We start from the raw sequence: 19,035 nt of genomic DNA, 5'->3' as shown, positions 1-19,035 counted from the left end.
AGAGAGAGAGAGAGAGAGAGAGAGAGAGAGAGAGAGAGAGAGAGAGAGAGAGAGAGAGAGAGAGAGAGAGAGAGAGAGAGAGAGAGAGAGAGAGAGAGAGAGAGAGAGAGAGAGAGAGAGAGAGAGATGAATAGAATTAGATGAAAAAGGAGGCGGAGAGGGAGGATGGATGCCGAGGAGATTTCTAATGAGTCACAGGTTGATTCCATCCGTGTTAGTATGTGGAGAATCACTTGTGATGAATGACTCTTTCAGTGCTTCAATTAGGGGGGAAACATTGCAGATATGGTCAGTGATACTGGAGAACACACAGGTACATGCTCACCTTGCTGGAAATAAGAAAAGAAAAGGAAAAAAAGCCTAAACCAGCCCAATATAATAATTTGCTGGTTTTCACTGAGTTTTCTGCTTCCACCAGTAGGTAGCGGCAAGTGCCTGTTTTTATGAGTAATCCATTGACTCATTTGTTCAACCGGTTCATTTATAAGCATTAGTTGTGTTTGACTTAAAGCAACACTGCACAGACTGATCTATGCATGACATCAAAATACAGTGAAAAAAGATTAGAAAGCAGACGGCTTTGTATGTTTTCGAATAGCTTTTGCCGCAATTTGATATTGTCATAAACCGACTGGTCTTACACAACGCCACTTCAAGTCGTACACACACCAGCTGATTTGTGTGTTTGTGAGTAGGTCATTTAATCATTGTATTAAAGGGTTAGTTAAACCCAAAAATGAAATTTATGTCATTAATGACTCACACTAATGTCGTTCCACACCCGTAAGACCTTGTTCATCTACGGAACACCGTTTAAGATATTTTATATTCTAACTAACTGTTGTCACATATGGACTACTTTGATGATGTTTTTATTCCTTTTCTGACATGGACACGGATGGATCTCTAACTGTAGCGATAATATTAGGGTGCATTCACACTTGGTTCGATTGCCTGGACCGAACCAGAGTTCAATTGTTCCCCTCTCCCTCTCTCCCTGCTCCTGTTGGACTGTGTTCATATTATATTTTTTGGGGTCCGAAACGGGGTTTGTTTGCGTCATCAAAGCAGCTGTTTACCCGGTTGCTATAACGACTGAATGCGCATGAAGGCGGCGAAATGCATAGCATTGCTCCGGTCATTTTATTACACACGTTGGTTTTACCAAAGCTTCAGTATGTTATGGCACTTGTGCATGTCACTACTCGATCCGTACCGGCAACACGATTTGTTCTGCGCATGCGCGAAAACGTACTTTTGACGTCACTTCCTGTCATCGCCAAAGTTTTTTGCGACAACAGTGTCACTTTTTAAAAAGATATATTATTATAATTTTTTTATTGAACAAATACAAAAGCAAACAGCCACAGTTCAAAAAGGATTCAACAACAACAACAAAACAAATATAAACAATAGACCGACAGCAAAATGAATTAAACAAACAAACAAACAAACAAATACATAATTAAATAATAAAAAAGAACATATATATATATATATATATATATATATATATATATATATATATATATATATATATATATATATATATATATATATATATATATATAAAAGGAAACTATAAAAAAAGCACACAAAAAAACAACAACAAAATTGAGCAAGGGGTGACATGCAATTTATAGTAGCCTAAATTAGGTTCAAGAGAGAGAGACAGAGAAAAATATGCCAATGCCTTTTTTTCCCCTTTTTACATTATAAAAAGGCATATATACTTCTTGCACCGCATAGAGGACTTTAAAGCTTTGGCATTGCTGGAAGAAAAGACAGTATCTAAATAACATTTCAGATCTTTACAAAAAATAATAAAGAAAGGTTTAACAGACAAAAAAAATGCACTTGTGTATAAAAAAAACGTAGCTAAAAAAATACATAGAATTATAAGAAAAAAAAACTTGTCTTTAAGACTTTTGTCAGAGTTATACAAAAAAATACAAACGGGACATCCTTAAACTCCAAATAAAAATTGTCTAAGAGAGAAAAACATACAAACAAACTACATTTCTTCCAAAAAAAAAAAAAAAAAAAAAAGTAACTACATGAAAACAATCCCAAAAAGGTGAGGGACAGACTCATCTTCCACTCCACAAAAGGAGCAAAGGGGATCCATCCCAGGAAACATTTTTTGATATAAATAAATTGTCCCGTGTGTTTCTTAAATGCAGACATATGTATTCTTTATATTGTAGACAAGTATGTTGAAGTAGAAAAAATAACTTTTTCATTTTAAAAAATGAAATATTGAATGCAAACAAAAACATCTGAATTTCCCAAATGGGGTCAAGCAAGTCTAAACTATTTAATCAATGTAATTAGTGCCACATAATAATAAACTTGGAATATATAGTCTACATTTGTATTTTCCAAGTGAGGTCTCGTAAATGTGGAGACTTAGATTCTTATAAAGATTCTATTTAACTATATGGTATAAAAGCATCAAAACAACTAAGCTTACAGGCTTGCTGCTAATTAGTTGTTTTTTGGTTACATCTTATAAAGCATATTGTAGTTTGCATTTGAATATCCCTCTACTAGTTTTACAAGGGTTTGATATCCTAGATGTTAAATGTAGCCTACAAATCAGTTTTTAAGGAACTTCATCACTGTTAGTGATTATTCAATTAAGGTTTATGGGAAATTATTAGCACTTGTATTTCACCAACTGTGTAATATTTCTGTCACTAGGGAAAGTAAAGAGCTGGATGATGTCTTAAATTTTATTTGTATGATGGGTAAATATTTTATTGACAAAGCAAGATAGGCCTACCTACCTTAATTTCAAACCTAACTGCAAAGTATTTGCTTATGATTAATGTTATGTTTAAATCCAGGTAAGCATGAGGACAAGAAAGTTGCAACAACAGGTGCAACAACTCTTCCATTCTTACGATACCCTTTTTATAGGTAACAACATGTGAACTATAGCGCCATCTCCTGACAAATACACAAACACAACAATTAACAATTATTATCAACTCTTCAAAAATCTCATATTCATTGTTCTTTTTTGTTTATTTTGTATTGATTTACAGCTGTGCAATAAATAAAAAACTATCGCGGTACGGATCGAGTGGTAGTAATTCAAAAAACTGCCGTAAATTGCTTTGCCATGTCAAACAGGAAGTAGAAACATTTTCGCGCATGCGCAGAACAAATCGTGTTGCCGGTACGGATCGAGTAGTGACAGTGCATATCTGCCATGAATGCACTTCAAATGCTCTAAAGAACGCTGAAGACGAGCAGAAATTAGATCTACAGCTCCCTGCTTGCAGGATGTCAGTGATGTTCGTCAGGTAAATGAGTGAAACACACACAAAACACACATTTTTATGAACTCATATGTCATTAATAGCGGTTCACTTCCGTGATTTAGTCGACTGCGTTCACATCAGCAGCAAACCATACCGGAGTTCCCATGAAATGAACAACAGACCACCTCCTAAAAGGTGCTTTCACACTAGCATTTTTGGTGCGTAAGTTACCCGGGTTCGATTGATGTCAGAGTTCGGTTCGTTTGGATGATGTGAAAGCGGTCTTCTGAACTCTGGTGCGCACCCGCGAACCGTACTCGAGTCCGCTTAAAGAGGTGGTCAGGGGTTCGGTTAATGTGAACTCCTATACGGTTTTCTGCTGATGTGAGCATAATTGTACTAAATCGCGGAAGTGAACCGCTATTAATGAGTTGATAAAAATGTGTGTTTTGTGTGTGTTTCACTCAATTACATTTCCTTTTGTTTCACTCAATTACATTCCTTTGGTAACAAAACCATTAGTTAAAAACTAAAATATAAAATTGACAGGAGCAACATTATGCATTTCACTGCCTTTACGCACATTGTCGTTACTAAGCAACCGGGTAAACAGCTGCTGCTTTGATGACGCTAACAAACCCCGGCTTAGACCCAACAAATATAATATGAATACAGTCCAGCGGGGGCAGGGGGAGGGTGGAGCAATCGAACTCGGGTTCGGTCCAGGAAATCGAACCAAGTGTGAAAGCACCCTAAGGGGACTCGCGCACGGTTCGCGGGTGCACACCTGAGTTCGGAAGGCCACAATCGAACCCGGGTGCGCACCAAAAGTGCTAGTGTGAAAGCACCCTAAGACTCCCCTGAAATTGGATTAACAATTAGTGAAGCTCTAAACGTAATTTTGGGAGGAGCGAGCCAATCTAAACTTTAAATCAACAGCCAGAGTATATAAACAGCTGCTTACCTCTCCTCAGTCTCAAATGTTCCAGCATCCCACCACCTCCACCTTTATCTTAGGTACCTTGCTCTACATAATAATGTATTCACTGTGTGGGTATATCACAGCTCGAGTTAAAGCTGCTTCATCGAGCCCCTCATCAGTAGACAGCAAGCCAAAGAACCTTAACCGAAATATCATAAGATATGGTCAAACAAACTTGTAAACAGAAGAATAAAATAAAGCATATTTTGTTGCTTTCTGGAGCTTGGAAGGGTTCAGTTTGACAGATGTTTTATACGATCATCACGGTCCTCGTCAGAGCTCATTTATCAAAACATTTAGCAAATTAAAGTTTTGAAAATGTTTGCGATTGCAAATATGAAATGCAATCTCAAACATATTCTCAAAACTATCATTTTCAACATCTTCAAAATCAATATTTTGATCGCTGACATATTCTTCAACTAGATCCACAGTGACAGCGACGGTAATATTGGATTGCATTAAGTTAAAGATTGCGTTAAAGATTCAATTGAAAAACAGACAAAAAATTGAAAAACAGACACACTTTTATGTTTTATTTTTTATATTGTTTATTTAATTGATAAAGGAATACTAAGAAGGTTTATGTCTAACTTTAAAAATATTAATGAGGAGGAAGAGAGTGAATGATGCCGGGTTGCTAAAGACCCAAGGTATGCATTTAATGGTTAACCCTTCCATTCTGTGCTGATCCATACCAACACTCTAAAAAATGCTGGGTTGTTTTAACCCAATGTTGAGTCAAATATGGACTAAACCAGCAAGCAATTGGGTTGTTTTAACCCAGCGATTGGGTTGTTTTAATCCCGCGGTTGGGTTAAATATTTGCTTAAGACAACCCAATCACTGGGTTAAAACAACCCAACTGCTGCACTGTAAAAAAAAATTGTTGGTTTTTGTTGGTTTAACTTAAAAAAAAAAAAAGTAACCTGGTTGCCTTAAAATTTTGAGTTTATTGAAATTAAAAATGTGAGTTGATACAATGAAGAAAATTTGTTTAATAAATAGAAACTCAAAATATTTTTTGTATCTGAACACATAAAAAATTTGATAAATCACGAAAATAGCACTATTTGGCATGTTTCACTGCGTCATCAGAAATATAAAACACACACAATTACCCAATATGCTTACAAAATCTTTTAATAATCTTTTAATAAAGGTTGTCGAATCTCAAAAAATGTTCATTGTATTAACATAAAATTTTAATTTCAATGAACTCAAAATTTTAAGGCAACCAGGTAACTTTTTTTCTAAATAATTTTTTACAGTGTGGGTTAGTCCATATTTGACCCAACATTGGATTGTTTTGTACTCAAATTTTTTTAGAGTGAAGCATTTGCATCAGATCGTTTCAATAACTTTTGATTCACATAACCAGTCACAAATAAACGATCCGATCTTGATTGGACCAAATGTATTTATTAAATAAGCTATTTTATAGCTTTTTATAATTGAAAGCTTCTACTATCCCTTTAATTCAAATGAAAGAAAAATCTAATGAAAAAAAGACTGAAAGACGTTGTTCATGATAGAAAGTACTTTTCATTCAGTCCTTAATTAAGATGAGAGAAAAAAATCATACATTTTTGTAAAATGAGGTTTTAGCAACTTGTCAGGTTGTCAAACTGGCAGACCAGCTGGTAAACCAGTTGAACGCCAACTAGACCAGCCTACACCAGCTCATGCTGTTAATTTCAGCAGGGCGGACACACACGAACATCCTAATAGGTAACAAAATAGGAACCCACTCGGTTTAGCTGCAGGGATTTGGAAGTTCAGAGTAGTTCCCCCAGCTCTTTACTCACTCCATCTCTCCTTGACTTTTTCTTTGGCTGTGGGTGTTCTTCTTTTACCTATCTTTTAAAAGCGCAGCGCCAGGTGTGCCTGCAGCAACGTATTGATTCAATCCTCTCGTATGAAGCCAGCTGGCATGCTAACCTGCGCATGCGTCTTCATTACACAAACAGGCACACTGAAACAGATCCTGTCAAGGCCGTCCCTTCATCAAACACTTACATCTTGACATTTGGAAACTCTCCCACCTGGGACTGTTTGACTCGCTTTCCTTAATGTGTAGCTCATTTCTAAACAGCTCCCGTGGAGTGCACTGGCAAACATCTGCCACGCAGGAAGCGTGCTGAGTTAGTATCAGAGATGGTTATTATTGGCATTCGTTTCTGTTTTCTTTGAATGTAAAAATATGCTGACCTTAAAGGTAGGGCACGTAAGAATTGGTTGAAACACTTTTTTTCCAAATTTGTTTAAACGTTCTTTATTTATCAATACATAATTAAAATGTAATTACCCTAAAAAAAGTATAACATTTGAGTGTCTGTAGACCTCTCACGCTCATTATTTCCATTCACTCCACCTTCTTCCTTCTGGGCTCTTTCTAAAGCCACGCCCCCAAAATACATGAGCATACATTATCCCTTACTTAAAATGGTGTTAAATGAATTAAAATTATTATTTATTTATTTAATTTTTTGGTTAAACAAATGCTTTATTATAATATTTCAATAAAACATATGTCTAAAATAAAATTCAATAAATGATTATGAATTAGATTAACAACTTATTTGTTATCATTAATTTATTAAAATGATTAAGAATAATAGTCCTGTATGTAGTAGACAGAGAGCAGCTCATTCACAGAGACAGAACAAGCAGATCATGTATTCATATAGCAATTTTTTCTGCTTTAATATTCACAGACCATATCGCGATTTGATTTATTCTAGGCCTACAGCTCTACTTTCAAGTTTTTCGTTCATCCATCAGTTTGCGTGTATTACGTGAATTTGTTATAATGTAAAGTTAATGTTCATGACTGGATTCCGGGATTCCCTCTGTGTCACGGAAATCAATCCGCCTTAAGTTATAAACATACCTTTATCTGCACAGAGGGATGTGTTCCCGAACATGTTCTATGTGTTTTTTCATTTACATTCACATTTTATGCAAATTTGATATCCTCCAGGACAGGAGGATTTTTTTCTATATCCAAAGTATTTCCATTCTAGCCAGGGGTTTACTACGGCGTTTTGCTTTCACCTGGGTCTGCGTCACTCACGTCTGTCTTGTCCGTCTCCATCTGATATTTGCGCGCTTGTTCTCTCCACGGTCCCGCGCCCTCTATTCAATATAGTCTTTTCCGGTTCGCGTTTTTTTTCTCCCCTTTGCATTATTGGTTTATTTTTACTCAGTAACGGATGTGGTTTAAAATGTAGCGAAATGCAATACTTCAATCAAAATGTACTCAAAGGGGTACTTCAGCGCTGGGAAGATGAATCTGTATTTAAATTGGGTCATCAATGTAGTAGAAATGTGAAATTATTTTTGAATTTGGTGACTTCTAGACTGAGAAAAGACAGAAAATGTATTTTTGTCTCATGGGGATGAAAGACTACAATTCCCAGAATGCTTCGCTGCCCTGTGAGGCCATTCCCAAAGCCACCAACTTGATTACTGTGACTGAGTTGGAGACACTACAATTAAAAACTGAACGTGTCTGTTCAATATAATGAGTGAGTCACCACGCGAGTATCACAGCACTGAGCACTAACTGCAGGAGTGAGATAAATGAGCTGATGAGCTCTCATGATGAGAGCTGAGGTAATCGTTTCTACACTCGCGGCATACATTCACAATGCGAGTTCAGTCTGGCGCATTTCAGTTCATGCCTTTGCAAGCTTAACTTTCATAGAAATTAATTTGAGAAGTTAAAAGACTTACATTGCTCACCATAGCTCCGTTTATATGAGTGCCTGTAGCTGCCAGCTGAGCTGTGAGTGTGATCTCCCATCCCCCATGCGCGGGTTCAAAACATGCGGAAATGGCTCCCTCTGCTGGCTGTAGCCTTTAGCGTTTGGCCAAACATTCCTCCTATGATGGAAATATCGTCAATTTGCATCATAGGAGGAATTTTTCCCCCCAAAAAATCCATAAATCTCTTGTCCCTGGGGGATATGAGGGGGGAAAGCACAATCATTTGAATAAACTTCAGGGTTTCTACTGATACAAAGCCATATGCTAATCGCTGAAGTAGCCCTAAAGTAAAATTACAGATTTTTAAAACTACTTAAAAAAGTAGAAGTACACAGAAAAACTACTCAATAACAGTAACGCGAGTAAATGCAATTTGTTACTTTCCACCTCTGGTATTACCTAAAGCTAACTTAGTTCTAAAAAAAGTTCCTGGATGCAGTGTACTAGCTTTTACTCATGCATTTTGTTATCTAATGTTACATTTTGCGAAATTCATCATGACAGCGATCAACTTGAACTAAGCATATTGAGTATTTATCATCTCTACTAATGGCTTAGTGTATAATATTGTAACTTTATGCTAAGTAATGTTATGCTATATTAGGCAGCTGCATGTGCTAGTGATACATGCTTCATGAAATCATAAACCGAAAAAATATATAAACAAAATGAAAGATTACATTACAGACAGCAATGAGTCGTTTTTTAGCCCCTTTAGGTCCCTCAGTTCTCGACATCGTTGGAAAGCCACGCTGATATTTACTGTCGTTTGATTTCTTTGTTTATCCAAAGACTTTTTGTGCATTGCCTTTGTAGGCCCATGGTCTTCCTTTTTTGCATAGTTTGCCTTCGCTGACTGCAAAACCTGGCACTGTGCATTTTGAATGCTTTTGCTCTTCCTAGGGGTGCGCGCATGTGTGGGCAGAACCTGGTTGCCATGGTAGTGAGAGAGAGTGACAGTCGCCCAGGCCAATCATTTGTTTCGTCCCCGAACGGTGTTTATTGCAAATTAAAAAGTCTAGAGTGCCTTGATTTTTATACTCTCTTTTTCAGAGTACTTACATTTTAATTATGTACTGACATATAAAGAAAGTTTAAACAAATTTGCACAAAAGGGTTTAAGATCATTCTTACCTACCCTACCTTTAATTTACCTAGAGCTACTAGGCTATATCTACTAATAACTTGTATCTACTACACAATAGATTTGTATGGTTATAAGAATCCTCTAAGGGAATATCCAATGCTATTTTATTCCTAAATTTATATAAAGTATTTATAATAATATAATACAATACAATACAATACAATACAATGTAATGTAATGTAATGTAATGTAATGTAATGTAATGTAATGTAATGTAATGTAATGTAATATAATATAGGCTTAAGTAAGGGATAATGTACATCCAGCCGGTTGTTATCACAGAATAAAGCCTGACAGAGTGGTTGTGTCACTGGCTGGATGTACATTATCCCGCTTATTACACACCCACTTGTCTCAAGTAAAATAGACACTAAATATTGTCTTGAGTTTAAATATATTAGCTCTTACGCAAAGCTTCCGTGAAGAAAAAAGTTCCAAACTGCTTTAAGCCTTTAACTATTGCTAAAGATTAGTTTTTACCATAATGTTGAAATTATTGCTGAAAGGGTTAGTTCAACCAAAAATGAAAATTACCCCATGATTTATTCACCCTCAAGTCATCATAGGTGTATATGACATTATTCTTTCAGACGATTACAATCTGAGTAATATTTAAAAAGTCCAGGCTTACTTCTAAGCAGTAACTGTTTTTGAAGTCAATACAAAATGCAAAATAATGTGCTCCACACGGCTCACGGCGGTGTGTTATTTAACGATTGATCAATCAGAATCAAGTATTTCTCAGAGCCGTAGAATAGAATAGAATAGAATAGAATAGAATAATATATTTCAGTGCAGGTTACAAAGTTCCACCAGAAGGTGGCGGCAAGTGTCTATCCGGGAAGGGTCACATGAGTGATGCATCGAATCATTTGCTCAACCGATTCATTCAAAACACTGATTCATTCAGGAATTAAACAACAGTGCTCTCTCATTGCTCTGAGTCTGAGAAACTCTAGCTTTGTTTGGAACTATTTTCGTCGGAGGAGCAAAACCAAAGTAGCTAAATTGTGTCAAAAATGTAAGTTACTCAATATTAAGTTCTTTTTTTATTTAAATGATGTTTAAAAGCAATTTCACAAATGTAATGTTAGTCCAACTGCTTATCAACACGGCTTTGATCACCTGTGGCGGCCTAAACAGGAATCTTGTTTTGTTTGTGATATATTGCTTAAATATATTTTAGAGACATGCTCTTCTAGTTAATTAATGAACTACTGAAATAGATGGAATTATTTGCTGAGGTAAAAGTTAACGTCTATTGTCACAGCGGGTTTAACATGTAACTTGTTAGCTAAGGCTAACGTATTCGACTTGAAGGCGCTGCGCAGATCATTCGAACATTCGAAAGCATATGGAGCCGTCATAAGCCATGTATTTCTTCATACCCTGTTCATGATTGTCTTATTCTGCAATCCAGTAGTAGGCTAGAGGAAAGATGGTCGGTTCACGTTCACACAATGAGAACAAGGGAGAGTTAGAGGGAGAAATACCAAAAGTGTTTTGCAAAACTTTGCACAGATGAGAAACGCCATCTTTAAAATAAATCCTGCATTCACGTTATAATTGTCTAAAATATGTGTAATAAATAACGACTTCATCCTAGACCTAGTCTATAGGATTGTACGTTTTACAATCGTCTGTAAGATTTTACATTTTAATATTAGAAGGAATGCTAATAAATAATTTGGATTCCAGATATTATATTTTTGTCTATTTTAGGCAATTCAAATGGACAATTCAAAGTGGTTTTATGTAATTTAATTAAAATAGTGATAACATGTGCACAAGAAATTATAATACCATGTGTAAGAATTAAAATAAAAGCTTGGATAATTAAACTAGTTGTAAAGAGAATTTTAAAAATAAAAATAAAATGGTGCGAAAGAGATCCCTATCTGCCTGATTCTAAATTCGGTTACCCTATCTGAGATGGAGCAGGATCACTATTTAAATTTTAATCCAACGATTTTACATAGGCTAGTGTGCCTTTAATGTTATAAATTAGTGCATTTATAAATGTCTAAACTATTAAATCTATTACAAATATTTATTTAAATTAATTCATTAGGAATCGTTTGAAATGAATGAATGAAGGACGAATCTCTTGAATCAGTGATAGGCTGCTACATATCAAATATATTTTACAGGTGAGAGCCATAAGTGTTTGATTTTACTGCCATAAAACAATTTGTAAAGCTTGGGGAAGCAAATTTTAAAATTGTAATGAAAAAAATAAATATTATATGAACAGTTAAACAGTTCAAACTAATCATTTTAAGGGTATAAAGTGCAGTCTTGTTAAACAGCAATCTTTTGAGAGGGAGAGGAAATCATTTTGTTTAAAACTTTGTCTAAAGACACATTAACTAACCTTTTATTGTCGACTGCAAGCTCACATTCTGATCTCCCTTTATCCCAACAACCAATGGCTACAACCAAGTTTCCTCCCTATTTTTTTTTTCTTTCAATAATCCATTGAAAGAAGAAAATATCTGTTGCAACTTCCGTTTCATCACAGCTCTGCACCCCCCCCTTGGAAAAATTGCATCATCATAATCTTATGTAAAAAATCTATAACTCATGCACCACAAAACTAGACATATATGGTATCATTTGAAAGATTAGAAAATTAGAAACAGCTTTCTTAATAATTCAATAACTTCTGCATTTATATTACATAGAAGAAAATAATACGATCTGAATTCGACCCCCCGCAATGCACCCCCCCCCCCCAAATGCCCCCCGAGAAAATCATGCAAATAATATAACATTTCATATTTTTATCACACAAACACACCTAAAATAGACATGTCATATATCAAATATTTCACTGATCCAATAATTTACGGTAAATTTATTATCATAAGAATCACAAAGTTGGAAATGACTCCTTTTGAACAAGCAAACACATGAGTCATATTCCTGGGGCCTGTACCATGATGGTAGTTTAACAAACTCAGGGTTAAAGGATTAGTTTCGAGTTGACAAAACCAAACCATTGTATTAAGGCTTTGTTGGTCCCATGATGCTGATCATCAGCTTTCTTTGTCAACTCAGGCTTTGATCCTGACTTCAGGAGTTTAGCTGTGACATCAGCAGTGAACAGCCAATCACACGCTGTGGAACTGAGATTCACTTCTCGCGAGACAATCAGTGAGATTAATTTCTCTCTTCTGCAGAATATTGCATGATTGAAAAATATTAAGAATAAAAAATAAAAAAAATACACAGCAAGAAGAAAAGCTGTTTATGAAAGAGGACAACTTTAAGAAAAAATTGTATACGTCAATGCAAGTAAAAGTTATGAAGTTAGTTTAGTTGATATAGAGAAAATAAAACATTTAAGCTCAGTGAGCATCTTTTTTTTATAGGCTATTTTTATTTATTGATTTTAAAACTTTGTCCATATGACTTTATGCAGGTGATGTTATTTATATGACTTATGTATTAATTTTAACAAAGTGCCTATTAATGATTGATTAACTAAAATGATAAATGTGTAATTGATTTAAGGTATAATAATTACATAAATTATAAGTAAATCATTCAAAATTAATTTTATTATAAATAAGCATTGTTAAAAGCAAGACGCTTTAGTCTTTAAAACCATTTGCTATGTAATGACCTTTAATTTGGAGCAGAAACAGGGGGAGTGGCTTTACTGCATCAGAGGTGTGTCACTTTTCTCACAGCTGATTGGCCCAATTTCAGTTTGAGATCTCTAATCCAGAACATAACCTGCCCTGGAGCAGGTTAGCCGTGGAGCATAAGTTACTATGGCGATGAACACAGCTAAAAGCCAAACCACTTTAATGGTACCTAAAACCCAGGATTGGCACAAACTAAGCTTAAACAAATCAGGCTAGCCAGCTAAACCAGCTTCATGGTACAGGCCCCTGTTCAGATCACAAACTCGTTGTAAAGCTACTAGCCTCAAATGCTATATCAGCTTGTTCCTTAGGTTATTTGCTTCAAAATGAGACTATTTTTACATGTCTGTGAGCAAGCATGGCCAAATGACACTGTAATATGTCACCGATGTCCAGATCAAAACATGTGATGCAGACAAATACTCTTATTATTGCTAGTTTTGATATTGTCGATGTTAGCCACGATTTTTGATGATGACATCACACATTGCATCATGCGACCGAAAAGCTGAGAATAGGTGTGTTCGACATCGGCTGCGTCTGGATGCATGCGATCTGCGAGAGTAGCTGAGTGCAGGCGGGGAGGAGCTGCAAACAGAGACGTGAAGTCGGACACTTTCTGCTTCCCGTGGTGATGCTTGCACTGCGTTTGCAAACTTTATCACAGCTGACGTTAAATAAATGCAATATTTCTCAAATACACAGATGTTTCAGATGACATTTTCATTAAATACTTTATGTACTGTTTAATAAAGCGTCTATTTGGACAAGATTAATGTTCAACATATAAACATACACTATCAATGAAGTGTTGTCAACAGTTTTTATCAGTTTTAGTTTGATAAACATGATGATATAACATCGCGGCTACATGAAAAGAGGTTTTACTGTTATAAATAAATGATTTTTGAGCATTAGCATAACGTAAGGTTTTAGAATAAACACGAAACGCACGTGTTCGCTGTCATGCGGTGAATCCCTTTACAAATTTGAAGAGGCGGAGCCTTCTTTTTGATTTCCTAGTGGCCAGTTTATGTCAATGGAGATGAGTTGGAGTTATTAGACACTTTGGTCAGATAAATCTCAATAACTTTTATTTGCAAGGAGATATCAAGAAAATTATTTCCCCCCTGTTTAGTGCCAATTTATAGAATCAACAGAAACTTCCAAAAAGCTTGGAGACCAAAATGATAAAAAAAAATATAGATTTTGAAATAACAAATTAATTACAGATACAAAAATATTTATTTTTTATATATGTTTATAAAATTGTGAGTAGATACAATAGAATATATGCAATATTCTACCACTGTGTTAAAATGTAGAGTTTTTCCTGTAAAATGAGGCCATTTTTATCAATTTACTCCAATGTATGTGGGTAGGGCGCTCTTTTAAATTCAGATATTCCTAATTCTCAAAAAAATGCAAAATGTGCTGCAGAGCTGAAGTGGTTAACGTAACAAGTTTTATTTGGCATAACACGCAACAGTTAGTCACTCACAAGATGGAAAAATGTCCATTTTGATTCCATGTTCGATTTAAGAGAACATGCTGCAAGATTTAAATATTACTCAATGAGTCGAGATATCGGCAACAAATGTTCAATTCCTTCCAGAATGGTTTCACACTCTCTGGGTAATTAGAGAACAAAGTCCGGCACTTCTACCTCTAATTAAACAACTGATAAGTATCTAATTCCCTAAGAAGCAATTGAAAACATTTAAATATGAGCTTAAGACAAATCTAAAGATATCTAATATCTTTTTGCTCTAATCCAGCACTGGGCCCAATTCTTTCCGATGATAAGAATGAAACACCTTTCAGTGGCAAGGCAAAGCTAGAGGGAGGAGGTGGAAGGATGAGTTGTGGATCTTCCTCATAAAAATGACAGCAGCAAAAGCCTCCACTATAAAAAGAAAAGCCAGTGCTCTCCTGGGGGAAATTTATCTGGAGTGCTCAACAGTGTTAGATTTTCAGGGGAAAGAGGGGGCTTTGTGTTTGTGTGTGTGTGTGTGTGTGTGCGTGTGTGTGTGTCTAAGTGGTGATGGGAAACATTAAGGACTCCTGAAATAGACCGGTGTGAGAGGCCACAAGCGAAGCGCTAAACCAGATCACTCAATACTTGAGTGTTGATTTTTTTTCTCCTGGGTTTCTTTGTCTTTAGCTTCATCTCTCCTGCTTTTGCATGTATTTATAAATCCAAAATAGACTATTTAAACAAACTAGAAGTGAACAAATACACCCACAGGTATGGGCAAGGGAGGAGGTGAGCATGTTGGGAGAACAAAGGAGTGTGACCATGACAGCAGCAGCTGAGATGTACATTAGTTTTCGCTCATGTTAATCTGTAAGGAGTCAGTGGATCCTTTCTAAAGAACCTTTCGGCGCTGTCACTTAACTGGGGTTTGTGTGTCGGGATTTGCTGAAATTTGCACATCCCTATCTTCTTGAGAACTTGGGACTAAATGTCAGGTCCAGAAAGGAAGATTTGGATGCAGTGCTGTTGTAGGAATTCTCAATTGAATCATAAGTTCTAATTAACAAATCAAATGATTTTTGGACATAAACTACAATTCAAGTCATCAGCGCATTCGTTCAAAATAATGACACATACAATGGTCTAAAATCGCTTCAATGTTGAAACAGGCAGGCATTAAAACACTTAATTTACCCTTCGCCACAAATTTGATTGACAGGCGATCTGACCAATCACATCGTCGAATCTGCTGTTTTGTCTGTCAAAGCAGTCAGGAGAGTTAGTAGATTAACATTGGTGGACTTGATCTTGGAAAAACGGTGTGTACTGACGTCTTTCCACGGTTGAAACAACATTTATTTTAGTGTTCGGTTATGTTTATTTGATGCTTATCAATGAACTAGAAGGTGGAGATGATCGGTTTATGGGCAGCTTTAACTGAGGTGCTACAGCGATCACAACACATTAAAGAGTTCCAAAACGGTTTTTATTGTTTAAATTTCTTGTAAAAAAAATTGAAAGTTGAGAGTTGGTTTTGTATCAAAAGTAACTTGCTATGTCCTGTCTGTTGGCATGTTGTCAGTATCCTCTTTGCGCCGCGATGTGTATTTTCTCTACGTGAGAACATGTGCGGTGTGAGAGCGTCATGGCTTGTTACGCATAACAACAGTAACTAAAGGAGGCGGGTCTTTGACAAACTTTTGTGAGGACGCAAGTATCTGGCTTCATGGCTCGTGCATTGTCAGTGACACGGCCCAGCTCTCATTCTCAAAGAAAAAAGCTTGCGAGTACTGGATGGAGATGCATTCCATGTTGTTTTTGAATGGTGTAAAATTGATTTGTCCGTGTGTGCATGTAGCAGCGCATATAAAAACAGTGATTCACTTTTTTTTTTATAAACATTTGTTTATTGATTTTTCAGTGACATAACAAAATCATGAGGTAACAGTTCGAGAGTCAAAACAGTGTCCAAAACAACTAACAAAAAAAAAATGCATAAAAAACAAACAAAAAAACAACAACAACAACCCCCAAGAACAAATAAACAGAACAACACAACACAAAATGGTCAACCACTGCAAAATAAAAGCCGGTGATTATGCATGGCTGACTTTACTAAAAATCAAGGCATAAATTAATATTAAAGTTTCAAATAATAAATCAATTACAAATGATGCAAATTTTTATTTAGCACATTGCAACAATGCACAAAAATTCAAACTAAAATGTTTAACTTGACCTCACTCATGTGTACATTAAATAATGATGTACAGGCCTGCAGAAAGATACAGAAATTTAATAAAGTAATCAAATGTAAAATAACTGCATATTTAACTGTTTAAATGATAGATTAATCCTTATTAAACTTACGAAAGCTATCAGTCAAGAGCAGTGAGTGATGTCTTTATCTTTTGTTTGACATTAAACAGAGCAGTAAAGGCTACTGCCCCTTTAAGACCTAATGCAAGAGTGCGTCGTCTTTCTCGTTGTTCTAGATTTTATGCCTCTCTGTGATGCCTCACGAGCGTTCACTCATTTACAGATCGTAGGTTTCTGGTAGGGATGTAGAAGTGAAAGTATGAGGGTGCTGAGCTGTGGTAGATCTATAAACTAGCGTCAATGCCTTGAACGTGATGCAAACAGCAAATGGTAGCCAGTGCAGAGAGAAAAAGAGAGTTGTGACGTGGGCATTTTGGGACAAGTTGAAGGCAAGGCGTGCTGTTGCGTTTGGAATCATTTGTAGAGGTTTGATTGCACATGATGGAAGTCCAGCCAGAAGAGCACTGCAGTAATCAAACCTAGAAATTACCAAAAGTTATGTTGCATGCTCAGTTAGGAAAGGCTGGATCTTACTGATGTTGTGTAGCTGTCTTTGCAATGTGGTCTTTGAAAGTCAGTTCTTTCATCCATGCTGAGATGTCCGCCAGACAGTTTGAGATGTGTGCAGCTACTGTGGGATCATCTGGTTGAAATAAAAAGGTAGAGCTGTTTGCATCGCAATGCTTGAAGAAACCATGTCTCTGTATGACGGGTCCCAGTGATGTAGTTGAGAAGAGGAGGGGTCCAAGAACTGAACCCTGATGTGCTTTGGATACCTTCCCTCTCCAGAAACCCCTGAACGACCTAGCTGTGAGATTCAAACCAGTGAAGGGGAGTTCCTGTGATGCCTATGATGAGAAGGTGGATCTGATGATTCACAGTGTCAAAGGCAGTGATAGATCCAGGAGAAAGAAAACTGATGATTTGGAATCCGTAGGGCTTCAGTGACTGACAGTAATGCAGTTTTGGCTGTGCTTGAAACGAGATTGGTTGACGACCAAGAATGGAGAGAGACAGATCTCTAACGTGTGGCGTGTTTAATGTGTTGTTTTTTTAACAGCATTTATTTGAAATATATATATTTTTTGTAGCATTATAAATGTCTTTACTGTCACTTTTAATCAATTTAATTCATTCTTGCACAATAAAAGTATTAATTTATAAAAAAGTAAAAAATATAAAATAAAATATAAAATTTAAAACCTTATACTCAACCCAAACTTTTGAAGTTTGAGGAGCATGTTAATCTAGATTATGTGAATGACAAAGTTTTCTATACATATCAAAGTGTATTAAAAATGGCTAATTAAAATGCTAATTATATATGCATGTAAAATATTACTAATATTTATTTTGATGTGTGTAAAAGTACTGGAGATGATTTGATTAGAGAGATAGAAACACATATTAAGTGGTTGTGGTCTTTAAAATCAAACTGTCATGTTTGTGCATCAGTTGTCTATGCAGGGTGCAGTAGGTGCAGAATTGCAACGTGGGTAATGCCAGAGACTGCTTTGTATTTTAAATTAAATTCTGCTAATGAACAGTGTCACATATTTATTTTAAATACAATCACAATTATGTTGGGAAGAAACAGATTGAACAGGAATTATTTATACTCCAATTAACAGTAAATGCCCTAATTGAGTCAAGATAACAAAAACACAGTGACAAAAGCACCTTTTAATCATTCTTTTTACCCTTTAAATATAAAAATAAAATACTGTAGATGAGCAATTATCTGAAATTAATCTATCTATCTACAGTTGCAAGAAAAAGTATGTAAACCACTTGCAGAATCTGTAAAAATTGGAATAATTGTAACTAAATAAGGGAGATCAAACAAAATGCATGCTATTTTTTTGTTTAGTGCTGTCCTGAATAAGATATTTACAATTTTCTTTAATTTATTATTATTATTATTTATTTTTTTACGTATAGTCCAAAAGAACAAACAAAAGTGTAATTTAGTAGACAAAAAAGTGTAATTTAAAAATGACCCTGCATGTTCAAATGTTTATGAACCATTGATTCTCAATACTGAGTCATTGCCTGCATTATGCATGGCTGTTTTGCTTTGCTTTGTTTTTTGTGATGGTTGTTTTTAAGTCCCTTGTTTTTCCTGAGCAGTTAAACTGCCCAATATTCTTCAGAAAAATCCACCAGGTACTGCAAATTCTTCAGGTTTCCAGCATTTATTTGCATATTTAAACCCTCTCCAGCAGTGACTATGATTTTAAGATCCATCTTTTCACATCGACAACAATTGAGGGACTCAAACACAACGATTACAATTTTTTAAACATTTACTGATGCTCCAGAAGAAAACACGAAACATTAAGAGCCGGGGGTGAAAACCTATTGAATTAAAAGATCAAGGTAAATTGTACTTAATATGTCTTCCAGGAAACATGTAA

At 35.7% G+C, this 19,035-nt stretch overlaps 1 protein-coding gene across 5 annotated transcripts in view; it reads left to right on the top strand.

The window, feature by feature from the left end:
• grid2 (glutamate receptor, ionotropic, delta 2) overlaps positions 1 to 19,035 on the top strand; it is a 577,686-nt gene that overhangs the window by 288,393 nt on the left and 270,258 nt on the right. The window contains exon 1 of one of the 5 annotated variants that reach the window (XM_067413616.1): positions 10,076 to 10,190. The exons of the other annotated variants lie outside the window; for them this stretch is intronic. The gene's annotated coding sequence lies outside the window, so the exon portion shown is untranslated. Of the gene's footprint in view, positions 1 to 10,075; positions 10,191 to 19,035 lie in introns of those variants that run through there. 5 annotated transcript variants of the gene reach the window in all.

The sequence above is a fragment of the Pseudorasbora parva genome, chromosome 13 (genome assembly GCF_024679245.1).
Source record: "Pseudorasbora parva isolate DD20220531a chromosome 13, ASM2467924v1, whole genome shotgun sequence".
Lineage (NCBI taxonomy): Eukaryota > Metazoa > Chordata > Actinopteri > Cypriniformes > Gobionidae > Pseudorasbora > Pseudorasbora parva.
This window is presented reverse-complemented; position numbering and strand designations above follow the sequence as displayed.